This window comes from Lutra lutra, chromosome 13 (genome assembly GCF_902655055.1).
Source record: "Lutra lutra chromosome 13, mLutLut1.2, whole genome shotgun sequence".
NCBI lineage: Eukaryota > Metazoa > Chordata > Mammalia > Carnivora > Mustelidae > Lutra > Lutra lutra.
This window is the reverse complement of record NC_062290.1, coordinates 8,846,221-8,864,644: the sequence shown is the minus strand read 5'-3', so window position 1 is coordinate 8,864,644 and position 18,424 is coordinate 8,846,221. Positions and strand designations below refer to the sequence as shown.

General features: G+C 41.5%; 1 long non-coding RNA gene across 2 annotated transcripts in view; it reads left to right on the top strand.

Moving 5' to 3' along the window:
- Positions 1 to 18,424, top strand: part of LOC125083807 (uncharacterized) — a 322,084-nt gene that overhangs the window by 164,903 nt on the left and 138,757 nt on the right. For both annotated transcript variants that reach the window (XR_007122381.1, XR_007122380.1), the window contains exon 3: positions 10,817 to 10,913. This is a non-coding gene — a long non-coding RNA (uncharacterized LOC125083807). The remainder of the gene's footprint in view (positions 1 to 10,816; positions 10,914 to 18,424) is intronic.

Genomic DNA, 18,424 nt, shown 5'->3' with positions numbered 1-18,424 from the left:
TTACCTCCACCCAGTACTTCTCTCAGGGGCTACTCGTGGGGATGCAGGTTGCGGACTGACACCCCTGCTCGGGTCCCTGCAGATGGCCCTCTCGCTTCTCATGATCAGCAGCACGGGGTCCTGGCTGGCCGCTTGTACCACAGGCCCTTTGCTGTGCCCTGCACGTGGGGAGAAGAGCCCATTCCACCTCCAGTCTGCCTCTAGATGTACCGTTGATCCCTCAAGATTCCGCCCAGGCATGACCTCCGCTGTGCAAACCCTCCTCCACCCACTCTGCCAGCCCTTGGAGGGCAGAGCACGCCTTTCCCTGCGTACCCAGGCCTCTCTCCTGGTGCTGAGCTCATGGTTTGGAAACAGTTTTGTCTGCCTGCCTGCGACTTACCTGCGATCTCCTGAAGGGCAAGTCAAGACATCTTTCTTTTTTCTGAGTGCCTAGGACCTGCCCATCATCCTGGTAAAGAAACAAATGCTCAATACTTGGGTTTTTGGCGGGGGCGGGGTTGGTTAGTTTTTGTTTGTTTTTTGTTGTTGTTTGTTTTGTTTTTGAGAAAACAGTGTCCAAGGGGTGGCCCCTCCTGTGCCTCTTGGTTTTCTGGCCTTCTAGTGGGAATCTTTGCAACAGGGTTTGATCTTCAGAAGCCTCTGTTTGCCCCTACTGTCAACCCCACCTCCTCTGAAGTGGGAAGCGCAGAATTTGGTTAACCTCCTAAATGTGGGAGAACTATCCTCCTCTCCTGTGGTCCGGTTTAGTACCCATGCCCCCCTCCCCCACACCCCTCACTCCACTATGGCAGAAATGAGGAAAAAGCTTACTGGTAAATTTTCGCCCTCATTGTGACAGTCGATCTTCTGGGAACTATAGTTTCCTTTTCACAACACAGTTTGTCGTGATCGCCTCGTTCTCAAAATTTTCCAGCTGCCTCCGTCCGTATTTTAATGCTATTCACTACTTTTTCTCATCTCATCAGTTTAATTCTTATAGATTTCTCCTCGTCCTGCCTATCTCCAGAGTCAGAGCCTTTGTTTAATTCAAGTTCCTTAATATATTTCCCACGAGCTGCCTAAGTCAACAAAAAGTCCCCCTGACGAAGGACGAGCCCTCAAATGACAAACTCCAAAATCCATCCGAGAGCCTGCGGCTGGCTTAAATGAGATCTGGTGCCTTGTTTTTTGCTGACCTGTCCTGATTTCCCACGAGTCTTTCTTGGGCCTCCCCTTCCCCTTTTCTTTGTTTCCTCTGCACCCTTAGATTTGGGGGCCCCTGTGCGCGGTCCTCAGTCTCTGCTCTGTCCTGGTTCCTGGCATCCGCGCCCATTCTACGAGGTCACCGCGCATGCTCAGCAGACAGCCTGCTCCTTTACTTCTGGCCCTACGCTCTCCAACACATTAGGAGCTCTGCCATGACACCTTCCTGTTTGGTGTCTGCACTCTGTGTTCTCTAGATAACTCAAAGTCATCGTAAGAGTTAAACTCCTCTTCCTTCTCTAGTTCCTACTTTCTCCAGGCTTCTGGATCACAGCCCCCTTACTCCCCCGGGACTCTTGCCCTCGTGAGCCATCGGATGCAACGTCCCAGAGCATTTACCTCCAGGAGATCACCTGTGGTCGCAGAAACTGTCCTGTCCTTACTCCCGCGAGCATCTTTGAAGGCCCTTCTTGCCTTTATTTGATTTCACTGCAGTATTTTTCTAATTCGTCTTCCCATTTGAATCTCTCCTCCTGCAGCCCACTCTGTTCATGCCCGTAGATGAATTTATTGGTGTCATATTTCAGCATTACGGATCAGGGAGAACCCTTGCATGGAGGCCTAGAAACCTGAGTGCTATCCAGCTGGGCAATAGTCATTTTCACCCCCCAAACCTCGCGGTAACTTCTTTAAAATGTGGCAGATAGACTAAGCAATTTCTACATCTCTGTCTAGCTCTACAGGTTTTTTTTTAAAATACCTTTGTTGAGATATAATTTATATAGATCAGAAAGTTTACCTATTTAAAGTGTACAGTCCACTATTATTTCAGTATGTTCAAAGAATTGTGCATCCATTTCCAACCAATTTTGAAACACCTTTGCCACTCCTAGTAGTGATCTGTTAGCAGTCACTCCCCAAGTCCCCCAACCTCACCTTCCAGCCCCAAGCAAACAAACTGCTCATCTGCTTTCTGTCCCTACATAATTGCCTATTTCAGGACACTTCATATGAAAGAGATCAGGCATCATGCAGTCTTTTGTGCCTGCCTCCTTTCCCTTAACCTAATGTTTGAAAACATGCCACCATGTCACGTGGATCCGTCCTTCCTTCTTAAGGCTGAATAATATTCTGTTTATGACGATACTGCCTTTTGCTTCTGCAGCCATCTGTTGATAAACGTTTGTATGTCTACTTTCTGTCCACCATGAAAAATGCTGATATGAAAGCTCTAAAGTTTCAGATTGTATTCTTAGCATGACACCAAGGGATAAGTAGAGCAAGATTCCATTTTTCGTTATTCTTTACCAATAACCTGTAAAGCCATCTTGACATGAGGACCGGGCATTCTCAAAGGAGAAATCAACCAACAGAATCTGAGGAGGTGTCTCATGCATGCGCACACACACACACAAACCTTGAAGTTTCTGTTACTGCTTTCAACTGTAGCCATGTCTATTAAAAGCCACTTGTAAATAGCTAACTTCAGCTCTGGCATGCCATACATTAGGCATATTTGTTTTCCAGGGAAGATTATAAATAGAGGGGGGAGGGGGGAGTGAAACAGAATGTATTTTGCAAATGAGCCCAGATGGAAAACTAACAGATGGCCATGCACTGTATTTTGTGTGTTCAGACCTACATTTAAATTAAAAATTTTCATAATTATGATTAACGTCTGTAGCAACACTAGTTTTCCTGTGGTGGCATCATATATCATGTATCGGAGGTATTGGGTAGAACATTTTCATGAAAAGGTTGCAGCCTTTATACAAATTCTGGTACTAGCCTGCCCTGCACTTAAGAAGGAAACAAAACAAAACCTCACTCAGCAGTGATGAAGCGCATTGAGGAAACTTCAGTACAAGTGGACTTTCTATAATAAGGCCGTCTGCCGCCATCTGGCTTTTCCTCCCATGTTAAAACTCCAAGCCAGCTATTTCGTGCAGAGGGGGAAATAATGGGCCTTTATTTGCATGGCTATTTTTTTCTAGACTCTGATAGGAAAAGTTTTCTCTTGGATCCCACTTTTTTTTTTTTTTTTTAATTTCCATCAGTGCATGGGATATATTTATTTTCTGATGGTAGGTATCTCATCTTGTATGTTATCCAGCCCCCTTTGATTTTCTCCTTTTTCCTTTTCTTGGGTGATTCTGTGTCTCATGAGTTTCCCAGGTCTTCTTAGAGGCAGGCAGTGTTGAGGGGGTCCTGGGGTCCTGGGAATGTTTCTCTAGCTAGCAGCAAGACTCTGGGGCCTGTGCAATGAGAATATGAAGCCCAGGTCACTCTTTGTAGGACCTTTGGTCAAATGGTGAGATGGGGAGTTCTCACTGCTCTTCAGAAGGCATCTGACGTACTCTACCTCTCTTTGCCCTGCCACGGTGCTCTGCTCTGGGATATGTCCACACTGCCTTCCATTTTGGTAGTTCCTTATTCTTGTCTCCTTCTCCTCTGACATACTCTCCTATTGTTTTGGATTTTTAACCCCATCAGTACATCACAACTGTGCCCATTTTTGACTGGCCATTCTGTCTCATGGTTGGTGTTTGCCTTCAGCAGGGTTCTTCCTCCTTGGTGTAATTTTTTTTTTTTTCCTGGTGTAGAACTGTCATACACAGTTCTTCCATTCAGCCCCAACACAACACATTCCTCAAGGTGACTCCTCCTAGGCCCTTTCCTGGCCAGATTCCCCCATAGTAGAAAGACCCTGTTGTGGATCTCCTGCTGGACAAACCAAATAATGCAACATCGTAGGTTACCACTGACCATGGCAGGCCTGCAGTTAGAGGAGGTGGCCCGATACCCTAAATCTACTGCATTTCATTCAAGTCACGAAAAGGTAATGACACACATTCTGAGTTTGCATGGTGGTAAGACCCAAAGTTTACTGTTGGGACAATAGTTTATACAGATTAACAACATCCACGGAGTCTACAGAGTGCTGCTGAAGAGACTTTCTTTGAGGTCATTTCAGCTTTTCAAGAAGTTGTGGGGTGTAATGCAGGGAATAATGTTGGGGATAAAGCCAAGTTCTGGTCTTCCAGTCCTCAAATTTTTGCTTTCTGGCTTCATATTCAAAACTCTACCCTCCAGATATCCTAGACGGAAGAGGATACACAATGGAGATGAGTGTGGACAAAAATGAATAGCTTTAGGCTATTTTACTTACAATTTGGAAAAGTTAAGTTTGACTTTTGACAATATAAAAACAAACAAACAAAACCCCCAAAAACTTACTCATCTCTCTTCAGGTTCTCAGATATGAGAGAGAACCCGGAAAGGATGAGTAGGAGGGACAGAACATTCGCAGCCCATGTCGTAACTCAGGCCAGAAGCTATATTCTCTGAATACTCTAAAACATTATATATGCCCATATACTGGAGAACGAACATATTTGATGCCATAAAAGAAGATTTGGAAGAGCTGCTGAGCATTTAACAACATCACTAATTATTTGTGTAACGTTTGGCAAACAGTCAAAACCAGAATTTTTTTTTTTCTGGTAAACATATTTTTACACATTTGTCCTCCATACAGAAATAACCCATCGAGATGCATATAGTTTCACTTGCCCATGTTTGCATTGCTGAGGCATAAACCAATCCTCCCTTAAAAGGTTCGTTTCATAGTTATTAGCTAATTCACAAGCCCAGCAAACCTGGGGGCCCACAAGCATATGCTTTGCATTGAAACACCAGCTTGGTAATCAAATGAGGAGCAATCTAATATGAGCTTTCAAGGCAGGTGAATTTGACTGTAAATCATGGTTCTGCACATAGGTTTGTATTTTCCATTCTTAATTACATCTGTGCAAATCTCCATTTGTTTATAGTTGCCTAATACATCGAGTGGGCCATTTGCATCCCCAGAGGCACCTTCCCATGGTGTGCACTTCTGAGGGAGAGAGGAGAAAAAAAAAAAAAAAGGCTCAGCCATTAATTTGAATATTAAGTGCAAAAAGAGATATAGAAATGAATGCTCTTCGGTTCAGCAAATACTTAGGGAGCACCTTGCGAAGTGTTGATAGAGACACACAGCAAATCCAATTCACCTAAACTCATTAAAGCTCAATTTCCTCATCTATGAAATGGGAGTAATAGAGGGAAAAAAAAAAAAGGAGTGTTCACTTAAAATGCTACATAAATAGGAGTCAGAAATAGCAGTCATGGTAGTAAATTGCACTCCAGTGCCTTTTTTTTTCCCCCAGTGCCACTGAATTACAGGTATTTTTTTGTGAAACACTGAATGTGACAGGGGTGCCTGGGTGGCTCAGTGGGTTAAAGCCTCTGCCTTCGGTTCAGGTCATGATCCCAGGGTCCTGGGATTGAGCCTTACATTGGGCTCTCTGTTAGCAGGGAGCCTACTTCCCCCTCTCTCTCTGCCTGCCTCGCTGCCTACTTGTGATTTCTCTGTCAAATAAATAAATTAATTAAATTTTTTTAAAAAAGCTTTTTAAAAAAAGACTGTGACAGAAACAAAAACAGAAGGCAGTTGTTTTATATCCAGGTTACCGATTTTTTTAGATTTTATTTATTTATTTGAGAGAGAGAGAGCACAAGCGGTGGGAAGGAATGGTCAGAGGAGAAGCAGACTCCCTGCCAAGCAGGGAGCCTGACATGGATGTGGGGCTCCATCCCAGGACCCTGAGATCATGACCTGAGCCGAAGTCAGATGCTTAACCGACTGAGCCACCCAAGCTCCCCAGGTTACCTATTTTTTTTTTCACTTTTCTTAGTCCTCTCTTATCTAGGAAAGGATTTACAATAGCCAGTAGCAGTCAAAAGTGTGTGCAATGTACAAGCATCATGAACTTGGGGGGTGCCTCTTGTGTGGAAGATGCTGTATGCTCTACGATAACAGAAAGAAAATGGGATGGCCTAGTTCTAGGTTAGATGTATGAAAATGAGGATTTTCTTGGTTTGATTGCTTCTTGGTTTGATTGCTTCTTGGTCTCTGTGGATTTCCTCAAGAAAGTAAGGGATACGAGCAGGTGATTCATCTGAGACTGAAAATGACCTCTGACCGAGGCCTTCCCAGAACTGCATCTGTCTGTAAAGTGGAAATCTATGTGTCCTACTCACTCCACAGCATCCATACGAAGACCCACACTCACAGGGTATGTGAAAACTCTTTATAAATACCAAACAACCAGGTCTCTATTCTTTTCCTCTTTATCTGAGCATAAGGAATGAGAAACAAGGTGTTGAAGTCCCTCAACGGATATCCTTCCTAAGAAGCACTAGGAATAAACAAGGAAGCCAAGAGGTACCTTGGGCTCTGCCTACCTTTGACATTTCCATCCTGATTATCCCCAATGTTGTCTCTCCTGGGCCATCTGAGCACTGACGCTTACAGATAGCGGTTTCGTTGAAGCTAGATCCGACCTGTCAACAACAAAATGAGAAAATATGGGTCAGTCTTCTGAGTCACCTTGAGAAAAACCACCATCGCAATTCAGACCTTCAGTTCCTCATCTGTAACACAGAAAAGCCAGGTCAGATGCTCTCTGAGATTTCTGGCCCATCTTCCCTAAGTCAGAGGATAGATGAGCCCTCATAAGTGAGCATGGATGTGAGTGATGATGTTGGTGATATCATGGGGACCTTCTCTTCGGTATCCTGAGGAGTCAGCATCAAAGATTCTCCCAAGCAGTCAGGAGCTGTGTTTTATGGCCTCCAAGTGGCCGTATCAGGCAGCCACTAAGGGCCAGAGAGGCTTGTTCTGGAAAGCTGGATCTTCTGCCAGCCCAGCTGATTGGCTAAAAACCTGCCATTCATTCGTCCCTTATCAGTCTCACGAGTTGCTTTCCCTTGCACTGCAGAAGTGTGATTTCCCCAGGCAACCCCAGCCACTGCCGTGAAAGAGAATCGTATTTGCAATGGCCTTTCAAGATCAGAAGTGACCACACTTTATGGCCTCTGACGCCATAGGCAATTGACCCTTTGTGTTCCACAATCTTGCCTGAAAGGCACTAAATGCTTCTTTGTGCTTTCTCTCATCTGTCCATACCCTTCTCTTTTATTTATCCATTGGTTAGCTTATTAAATACTTGCTTCATTAATAATTTTTCTAAAGAGGGCGCCTGGGTGGCTCAGTCGGTTGAGCCTCTGGCTCTCATCATGATCCCAGTGTCCTGGCATTGAGTCCCTGTCGCACTCTCTGCTCAGAGGGAAGTCTGCTTCTCCTTCTTGCTCTCCCTCTGCCTCTCCCCCTACTCGTGCACATTCTCTCTCTCTCTCTAATAAATAAATAAAATCTAATAATAACAATAATAATAATTCTTTCTAAAGAGCTCTTTGCTGTTGAAACAATGGTTGTTCAGTGATTGTTGATTATCTGGAGGGCTATGTCATTTTAGGAAAATGCCCCGAAAGGGGCATTCTCTTGCCAGAATATAAAGTCGTATTTAGAAATAGAAGTTCAGAATCAAGTTGAAGAGGAAGATGCGGGCAAAAAAAAGCCAAACAAAAAAACAAAAAAACAAAACAAAACCAAAAAAGTTACCATATTTAAGAACCAGGAGGTTAAGTAATGTACCTAATATCCCAGTAAGTGGCAGGGTTGGAATTCATACCCCAGCCTTTCTGACACCAATGTGCATAGTTTTCCGGGCTCCTCACACCATTGCGAGGGACAAAACTTATCCAGAAAAGCAGCCTGTCACTAAAAGCTTCCTTCCTACCTTCAGGGTTCCTAAAAGTCACCATGTCCTCCTGCTTTTCAGTTCTGGTGATGCTCTCGGTGACAGAATCAGTGTAGCCGCAGCTGAGGCATAGGTCCTCCCACGCTGGCCTCAGCATCTTTATGGCCTGCATTCTCTAGCCATTCCGTTACACAGCTGTGATTTAACATTTTTCTGTATTTTACTCTCAGGATAAGTGGATATCTTGGAAAATTGTGACAAAGAGGTTTCATCACAGTAGTGAGTCTGGTGCACTTGGGGGTTGTAGGACTGTATGGGCCTGCCCCAAGGGCTTTCCTCCCTGTTGTCCAGAGGGCTGACTTCTTAGACGGTCTTGACAATGGCAAGCAGAAGCCTTCACAGAGCCCAGGAAATCCCTCCTCTTCAGTGTCAGACTGCAGCCCTGGAGGTGTTTGCAGGAGCTCCGTGTCCGAGCAGTGTGGGTGGTGCAGGGAAACGTCTATTTCCCAGGACTTGAGCACCGAGTGTCCATTTCTAGCCTAACATTCTCTAAAACACGTTCTATGCAACAGAGCTCTCAAGGGTTTTTTGGATTGCCCCATGCCATCTTATTTTGCTAGAGATTACTTAATAGAACAAAGAGTATAAATCCCAGGTAAGGAAGACATGTGTGTGAGAGCTTATCTCTCTCTATCCTAAGAACTGACTGATAGATTTCAGCTCTCATTTGCTGGGCTTGTGAGAAACTCAACTTCCTTTAGCACCAAGGTCAAGGTTTTGCAGGTTCTTGCATGTCCAAAGTTTTGCACCAGAGAAGTAGAATGGCCTTGTTTAGCATGTCCTTGGTTTGCTCTGGTTATGGTTGAACCACACAGACCAGATGCACGTGGTCCCCTCGGGGTGACAGCTTTCTGTGGCTTCTGGCCATGCTTGCACGAGGTCCCACAGACCTGCGTCATTCACTGCTGGGCTTGGCTCCCCAGGGACTTGCTGCCTCCAGTCCTGTAGAAAGCAGGACCGCGATGGCTACTTTATGTCCCCTTGACTGGGCCATGGAGTGCCCAGACATCTGGTCCAACATTATTCTGGGTCTCTAAATGAAGATGTTTCTGGAGAGATGAACATTGGAATTGGTAGGCTGAGGGAAGCAGGTTGCCCTCCCGCCTGTGGAGAGGAGCCCTCCCTGCCCCATCCAATCAGTTCAAGGCCTGAGTGGAAGGAAAAGCAGGCCCGTCTGGGAGTAAGGTGGATTCCTCCTGTCTGACTGCCTTCAAACTGGGGCACCAGTGTTCTTCCTGCCATTGAGCTTGAACTGAAGCATCAGCTCTTCTGGGTCTCTTGTCGATCAGCGTCTGGAATGGAGCTCCACCCAGGGCTCTCCTGGGCTTCCAGCTTCCCAGCCTCAGATCTTGGGACTTTCTGTCCTCCAGCGTCGTGTGAGGCCATCCCTTATAGTAAATCAGCCAGTATCATCTATCTGTCTGTCACGCCATCAGATTCTCTTAGTTCTATTATTTCTTGAAAACCTAACTAAGAAAATGGCACAGCTCTCCTCTGCTTTTCTCTCCCTTCAGCCTCCCCCTCTCTTGCCCATCATTCTGTCCCTATCTCTGCCAGACTTCTGGCCAAGACACCTGAGTATGGGCAAGTGTCCCCATGCTTTAGTTTCCAAGGGCGGCTCTAACAAAGTACCACAAACTGGCCAGCTCACAACAACAGAAATCATTCCTTCACAGGTAAGGAAACCAGAGGTCTGAAGTCAGAGGTCGGCAGAGCCACGTTCTCCAAAGCTCTAAGGGAGAACCCGCCTTGGCCTCTCCCAGCTTCTAGTGCCTGCTGGTGATCCTTGTTCCCTGGCTCGCAGCTGCAGGGCTCCAATTTCTGCCTTTGTCTTCACCTGGCTGTCTTCCCTCTTCACATATCTAAATTTTGTCTCTAATTTCTCTTCTTAGAAGGACGCTAGTCTTTGGATTAGGGCCGACATGAACCCAGTGTGACTTCGTCTTAAGTTAGCTAACCACATCTGCAAAAGTCTCCCATAGGTTATTTCTATTCCGTGTGGGAGTTATCCCTTATACATGTAAATACATGAACACACACACACACACATACACACACGTTCCTCAGGTGATGCTCACAGACCAGCTGTGATACATGCTTGAACACAGAATTGGGAGAGGAGAAATAGAAATGATAGGTGGTCCTGTCTCAAAATACTTTTTGGACTCATTCAGAAGAAGGGCTTTGCTGTTAGAAAGCATCACACAGCATGACACATATTGTGATGGGATCACAAAGGACTCCTAGTCCCTCTGGGGTGGAAGACTCCCTTTGCTGCTGGAGGGATACAGGATGATGTGCAGGTAATATGGAAAGTTGCCTTAGCAGCAGCATGAACTAACAGCCTTGCCTTGGCCATTTTGGGTTGCTTATAGCCACTCCCACAACCCCTCCCCCAATTCAATCCGCTCTTCTCTTTCTGTGGTTGCAATATTTTCTATCTCTGAGGTTTTTTGTTTTTTTTTAAGATTTTACTTATTTATTTGTCAGAGAGAGAGCACAAGCAGGGGGAGCAGCAGGCAGAGAGAGAAGCAGGCTCCCCGCTGAGCAAGGAGCCTGATGTGGGACTTGATCCCAGGATGCTGAGATCATGACCTGAGCTGAAGGCAGCTGCTCAACCAGTTGAGCCAACTAGGTGCCCCCACTATCTCTGAGTTTATTAAGGAGAAGGATATTAAAGTTTCCTTCTCATTTCCAAGTTGCCTTTTGCTATTTGATCGCTGTCTGCCTTTCGTGTTAGAGGCTCTCTTCTGATTTTTGTATCTTTGATTGTCTCTTAACATGTGAGTGAGAGACTAAAAAACTCACTGGGATTGTGGATGCTTAGGTGGGATTTGTGGACTGTGAGTTTCACCAAAGGTGACCTGGCTGGTCCATTTCATTGATGAATCTTTAGTGTTACATCATTCCCCTTGAATCCTTTTTAGGTCCTCCAGAGAAAACACTTTCAGTATCCTGCACAAAGACCAGGCATGGGAATTCTGGGGTCCTCCTAGAGGAAGATGGTTGGGGTCTCAACATCTTGTAAGTACATGTTCACTTAATTTTCTGTTTTCATCTTGAAGCAATGATTGTTGATGATTTATACATTGCTTGTGGGAATGTATTTGCCAAAAATGTGGAAATATGGAAATACTGAAGTATCCTTCAATAGGTGAATGGATAATCAAATTATTGTATATCCATTCAGCGAAATATTATTCAGCAATAAAAACAAATAAGCTATCAAGCCATGAAAAAAGCAGGATGAACCTAAAATACATATTACACTTTGGACACCTGAGTGGTATAGTCAGTTGAGTGTCCAATTCTTGGCTTTGGCTCAGGTCGTGATCTTGGGGTCATGAGATCTGGTCCTGCATAGGGCTCTGTGCTCAGTGTGGAATCTGCTTGAATTTCTCTCTTCCCCTGCCTCTGCCCCACCCCATGCTCGCTCGCTCTCTCTTTCTCTCTCTCACTCTCTGTAGAAGAAATAAATAAATCTTTAGAAAATATATATTATACATGAAAGCTCAGTCTGGAAAGGTTATGCATTTTATTATTTCAATCATATGACATTATGGAAGTGAAAAAATTATAAAGGAAACAAAAAAATCAATGGTTTCCAGGAGTTTGGGGACTGGGTAGGTGAAGTATAGGAGGTTTTAGAATATTACATCTGTTCAGCCCACTTCCGTGTTGGCAGGCACCTGACATCATGCTGTCGCCAAAACCCATAGAGCTTTATCTAGCATAAAGGAAACTTTAATTGCCCATCTTTGAACAAATCATTTAGGAGTTCAGGGATCTCAGGAAGGATGGCAGTCTGTGACAGGAGAATCATACTGTATTGCAAATGAATGAAACAACCTCACTGAAGGGAGTTGGGGGTGGAAATTGCTGACCTAAGGAACTAGAAATGAGTGGAATCTGTAAGGCAAAAGGAGCTTTATACTGCACACACATACCCCCTCAACAGTGCACTGCACTCTAATTGATAAAGTTGTTTCCCATGGGGATATGGCTTCACATTTCTGATACAGCTCTGCGTGTATCCTAGAATTTAAAAATCAAATGTATGGCAGATGGTAGGGGCCAGGTTTCTCCCTGTTAGAATGGGAATCCACAGTTGAGCAAGGGGAGGAGGCTGAAATGATCCACATGACTGTGGACTGGAGGGGGAGGCATTAATTAGTGTGCACTCATGTTTCACTTTGTACAGATACCCATCATTACTTACCAAAATATCTGTAGGTACATATCTATAGTTGGGTTCATACACACACATGTCATCCTTACTCTGTCAGTGGATAGACCCCAGAAACAACAAAACTCCAGTCTCAACGAGGGCACCAAGCAGCTGCATCTTGGTGTCTAATACCATTTTGCAATCAAAGGAATCAGGGCTGCTCCTTGAAGAAATGGTTGATTCTGGGACCAGAGTAGGAAGTATATAAGATGAAGACTGGGGCACCTTCTAGTGACAGGAAGCAAGGAAATGCCAAAAACCAGAGCAACACAAAACAAAAACTCACCTTGATGGGGTTTTGCCAAAAGGACATTTCAGTCCTACTGAAAAAACTAACAGCCAAAGCAAGAACAATTTGAGCACCAAATGAAACAAAGTGCTATTGGACGATAACCCAAAGTGTATAGTAAATATCCTTTAGTCCATGCTAATGTAAACAAATGAGTAAATAAATAAGTGCAGAAGAAAAGATAAAGCTGGGCGGAAGAATTTCAAAATAATGTATGTAGCCGTTCCATCCTCAGAAAGGAGGAGCTTAACTCCACACGCCTTAAGTGTGGGCTGCACATGGTGACCTCCTTCCAAGGAGTACAGTATAGCAAGCCAGGGGAAGGGTAACTTGATAGAGGAGGAACTGTTACACAAACCCCAGCCAGGGGATTACGGTCACTATCAACAGTGATAGATCGGCTGGAAAGGATATACCCTTGTTAGGGTGTGGTGAAAATACCACTTGATGTCATTTTACCTCCGGTCATCTGTTTCCCAAAAAGCTGTCACTCCATGTTAGTCATGGGACAAACATCAGACAAATGCCAGTAGAGGGGACTTTTACAAAATACTTGACCAGTATTCACCAAAACCGTCAAGTTCATCAAGTTTGGCCAAAACCAAACCAAACCAAAACAAAAAAAGCCCGAGGAGACATGACAGGTAAATGGGATGTGCTAATCTGGGTGGGATCCTGAAATAGAAAAAGACATAGGTAAAAAATAATAATAATAAGGAAATCTGGATAAACTATGGACTTAACCTTAATATCTCCATATTGGTTCATTAATTGTAACTAAGTAACAGGGGAGACGACATTAAGGGGTATTACAGAAATTCTCTCTTCTGTCCTCCCAAACCTTTTGTAAATCTGACACTGTTCTAAAAAAGTCTGTTTTAATAAAATTTTAACCAAGGAGAAAAGTATCTTATTTCAATCATCCCCTTGGAAATATTTCAGAAAGTGATTTGGCTTCTACATCACCAAAATAAGTTACTCATACACGTGAATTTCCCAACACCTAACAATACAGTAGTTCCCTTTCTTACTCATTTAACCCATTGCAGAGATAGGATGATGTGGCATATAAATATCACCTTAATACCGTCTCAAAGCCAATAGCAAAAATCATTAAAAAGTTATCTCAATAAATGAACCCCAGTGCATCTGTACTTCTTCCTATAAAATTATAAACTCCATATTGTATTGAAGGGGGAAACTAAATATCTATGTAACATCAGCTCCATATTATAGCAATATAAATACCTATACTATTTAAACAGTTCTTAAAAATTAAACCAAAAATAATTGTAAATCCATTAGTTGAAATCTTAGGACTATCTTTTTTTTAATTAAAGAACAATTAATATACAGCACTATATTAGTTTCAAATGTATAGTATAATGATTGAGTAATTTTCTACATTAAGCAGTGCTCATTAGTGTAGTGAGCCCTTAATCCCTTTATCTATTTCACCCATCCTCCCCTTTTTTCTTAGGTCCTTTCCAAGTGAGAACATACAATAGAAAAAAACATGCTCCAGTTGTATCTTGCAGAGGGCAAATAATTACAAGTCATCTTCTGTCCAATTTAAATTATATCAATAATACTTTCATTAACTAATCAAAATATTCACTGAGTGCAACTTATGGAAAAAGTCTATAAATTTCTAGTAGGCAACTAATTTATATAATTTCATTTTTCCCTTCCTTCCTATATCAAGTAGGTACTTAGTCTGTGAGCCTCATGTGGGGATGGACAGCTCAGCACAGAGGCCAGGCTCAAGGCAGAGTTAGTGGTCTTTTGCCTTGGAGGTGACCATTATAGCAAGGAGAGTGGATCATCATCTCTTGCACTAAAAGTCCCTAGGAAAAAAAGAAGGAAGAAATGTTAAGGGACAGGAAGGTGCCAACAGTAATGCTGCATAACAAATTATTCCCAGACCCGGTGTTATACCGGAGTATACTGTATATATGTATACTGTATACCCGGAATATACAGACATGCTCCTAGGTCTTCAAGTTGACTGGAGGTTGATGCATATAGGCTGTTCTGGGACCTGGGGAGAAGGGATGGAAGCCCCACTGGAGAGATCCGCTTCTCCAGGTAGTTACACAAAGCAAGCCTAACCCTGCTAACACATTGAACTTCCATTTGAGTTAAGTTCTTTAAACATCTCAGTGACCAAAGCATGGCTAAGCTCAAAGTTTAAGAGGCATAGAAGCATACTCTGTCTCTAGTGAGAGTGGCTGCAAAACCATGGGGACAGTCCACGCCCTGGGGAAGGAAAAGGAAAGTGAATGGCTATGAGCAAAATATTGAGAAATGTGTGTGTTTGTAAGGCATGGGTGGACTAAAATAAGGCAGTGAAGGAAACTAAAGTCTTACCTGCATCAGTCAGGGTGCGTCACACCCAGAGCTCTGTTCTAGATTATAGCTTCACAAAATTTGGTCTGCAGAGTGGTTTGTTACTCTCAGGAAAAAAAAAAAAATCAATAAAACAATTTTATTATATATTTTTTGCAGATTTGAAACATAAGGTAAATTATAATTTGTCCATAACATCCTATTGTGCTTTTAAAAATGTCATTACTTCCTTAACAGGTGGTATTCATCATCTTGGTCAGAGTAATATTTTTCCTATCAGTTTTTTTTAATAAGTTTTATTAAAATGTAATTTACAGAATACAAAATTTGCTAATTTTATTTTATTTTTCAAAAGATTTTATTTATTTATTTATTTGACACAGAGAGAGAGAGAGAGAGAGATCACAAGTAGGCAGAGAGGCAGGCAGAGAGAAAGGGGGAAGCAGGCTCCCCGCCAAGCAGAGAGCCGGATGCGTGGCTTGATCCCAGGACCCTGAGATCATGACTGGAGCCAAAGGCAGAGGCTTAACCCACCGAGCCACCCAGGCACCCCAAAACTTGCTAATTTTAAATGCAAAGTTTGATTGGTTTTGACAAATATGTACAGTCTTGCAACCACCAGAACTACTATCAAGATACAGGGTATTTTTATCACCCTGGAGAGTGCCCTTGGCCTCCTTTGCCATCAATTTTCTCTCTACTTTATAGGCTCTGACAACTACTGATCGATTCTCTATCACTACAACTTTGCCTTTTCTAGATCATATAAATGGAGTCATATAGTCTTTTGGGCCTGGCTTAATTAATGGATAGCATAATCATTTTGTGGTCTATCCACAAGCACCTGTATTGCTAAATAGTTCCTTTTTTATTGCTGAGTAGTATTCCGTCGTATAGGCATACCATTACATTGCTTTATTTATTTACCAGTTTACGGACGCTAAGATCCTTTTTCTCCTGAGGCTATCATTAGCTTCTTTGCAATCTGGCATTGAAGTGTTCACTCTTAATCACCATGGTGATGCCACCACAATGAGGCTTCTATGAACATTCATGCACACATCTTTGTGTGGGCATACATTTTGATTTCTCTTTGGTACATATCTGAGAATGTTATTGCTAGGCTATGTGGGTGTATGCTTATTTTGTAAAATAATTTCCACCTGTTTTCCAAAGTGTCTCTATTATTTTGCATTCCCATCAGCAATGAGAATTGCACTTACCAATACATAGTATTGTCTGCCATGTTAATTTTAATCTAAATAGTAAGTGTGTAGAGCTTTCTGGTGATTTTTATTTGCATTTCCCTAATGACTAAGGAAGTTCAACAACATTTTATGTGTTTATTTGCCATCTTCCTTGGTGAAGCTTCTGTTTGTTTATTTTTTTCCATCCTCTGAAGTTTGTTTTGTTTTAACTTTTAAAAAATTATGTTCTATTAGTCACCATACAGTACATCATGAAGTTTATGTTTAAATATATCGCCCATTGTTAATTGGCTTCTTTCCTTGTTATTGAGTAGTAAGTGTTCTTTATATATTTAAATACAATATTTTGTCAGATATATATTTTGCATATATTTTCTCCCAGTCCATAGCTAACCTCCTAATTTTCTTAGCACTAGCTCTCAAATGTGAAAGCTTTTGGATAAAGTCCAATTTACCCATTTTTTATATTTTTTATGAATGTTATGGCCCACTTAAGAATTTTGTGTACATCCCAGGGTCTCACAGCTTTTCTCATATGTTTTTATTTAGAAATTTTATAGTTTTAGCTCTTACATGTAGGCCTTTTGTCTGTTTCAAGTCAATGTTTGTATATGTTGTGAGGTAAAGTTTGAGATTCTTTTTTTTTTTAATTTTGGGCATCCAGTGCCAGTGCCATATGTTGAGAAGACTGTTCTTTCTCCTTGGTATTTTTGTCAGAAAAGCAATTGAACTTTGATGGGTGAGTCCACTTCTGGACTCTGTTCTGTTATATTGCTCTATATGTCTGTCCTTATGCCAGTAACACACTGTCCTGATTACTGTGGCTTTATACTAAGTCTTGGAAGCAGGTAATGTAAAGTCCTCAGATTTGTTTTTCTCCAATTGGCTTGGTTATTCTAGATCCATTCCATTTATGTAAATTTTAGACTTTGTTTGTCAGTTACTATAAAAAAAATTCCTAATGAGACTTTAACTAGAATTGCATTGAACATACATATAACTTTAGAGAGAATTAAAATCTGAACAGTTTTAGTCTCCCAGCTGATGAACATGGTATATCTCTCCATTTATTTAGATCTCCTTTAAATTCTCTAAGCAGTGTTTTATAATTTTCAATATACAGATCTTATACATACTTTGTTACACTGACTCACATTTCATTATTTAATATTATTATAAGTCTATTTCACTAATTTCCATTTCCAATTGTTTATTTTTAGTATATAGAAATACAGTTGAATTTTCCATATCGATCTTGCATTCTACATAAAATGTATCTGTTACAAATTTTACCTATTAGTTCTGGTAGCTTTAGACTAGATTACAGACTCCTTAAAGTTTTTTGGACAGACATTCATATTGTCTTCGAATTAGCAGTTTTGCTTCTTCTTTTCCAAATTGTGTGCCTTTTATTTATTTATTTATTTATTTTGCATTACTGAACTATCTGGAACCTTGAGTACAGTGCTGAATACAAGAGGCGAGAGTGGATATTCTAGCTTGTTCCCATCTCAGGGGGGTGGCGTTTTAGTCTTTTGCCACTAAATAGAATGTTAGCTGTAAGTTTTTGCTGCTTCCTTTTATCGACTGATAAAATTAACTTGTATTCCTGGTTTTTATCATAATGGATGTTGAATTCTGGCAAACGCTTTTCCTGACTCTGTTAAGATACGGTTCTTTTTTAGTTCATTAATATGATGGATTACATTGATTATCTTTTAACCGTTATATCAAAATTATGTTTCTGGGATGAAGCCCACTTGCTCATATTGTATTATCCTTTTAATATGTGGCTCAATTTGACTTGCTAAAATTTTATTGTGGATCTATTAAGATTTTTTAAGGATTTTGTCTCTATGTTTATGAGCCATATTGGCCTTTAATTTTATCTTCTTATAATGTCTTTGATTTTGGCATCGAAGTAATTATGGCATCATAAAATGAGTTAAGAAGTTTTTGTTACTTTTCTTTGTTCTGGAAAAATTGTAGAATTGGTATTATTTCTTTATCATAATTTTGGTACAATTGATTACTGGATCAAGGGCACTTGCAGTTTTTCTGGTACCATTTTTATCTACAGATTCAGTATCTTTGTTAGACACGGAGCTAATCAGGTTACTTCTGTCTTCTTAAGTATACTTTGGCAGTTTTAGTCTTTCAAATAATTTTTCATGTCATCTGTGTTGTTGAACTTACTGCCTAAAGTAGTCTATAAATTTCGCTTTCCAGCCTTGTAATATCTAGATTTTGTAGTGATATCTCCTGTTTCATTCATGATATAGATCATTTGTATTGGTCTAACTATACATTTAAAATTTATTGATACTTTCAACAATGCTTGGCAGATAGGTATGTACTATTTGTCTTTTTGTTCATATATATCACATTGCAAATTTGCAATACTATTTTGTTACATTACATTGTATTTCACAAAACGGTCCAGTGGCTTTAAAAAGTAGTA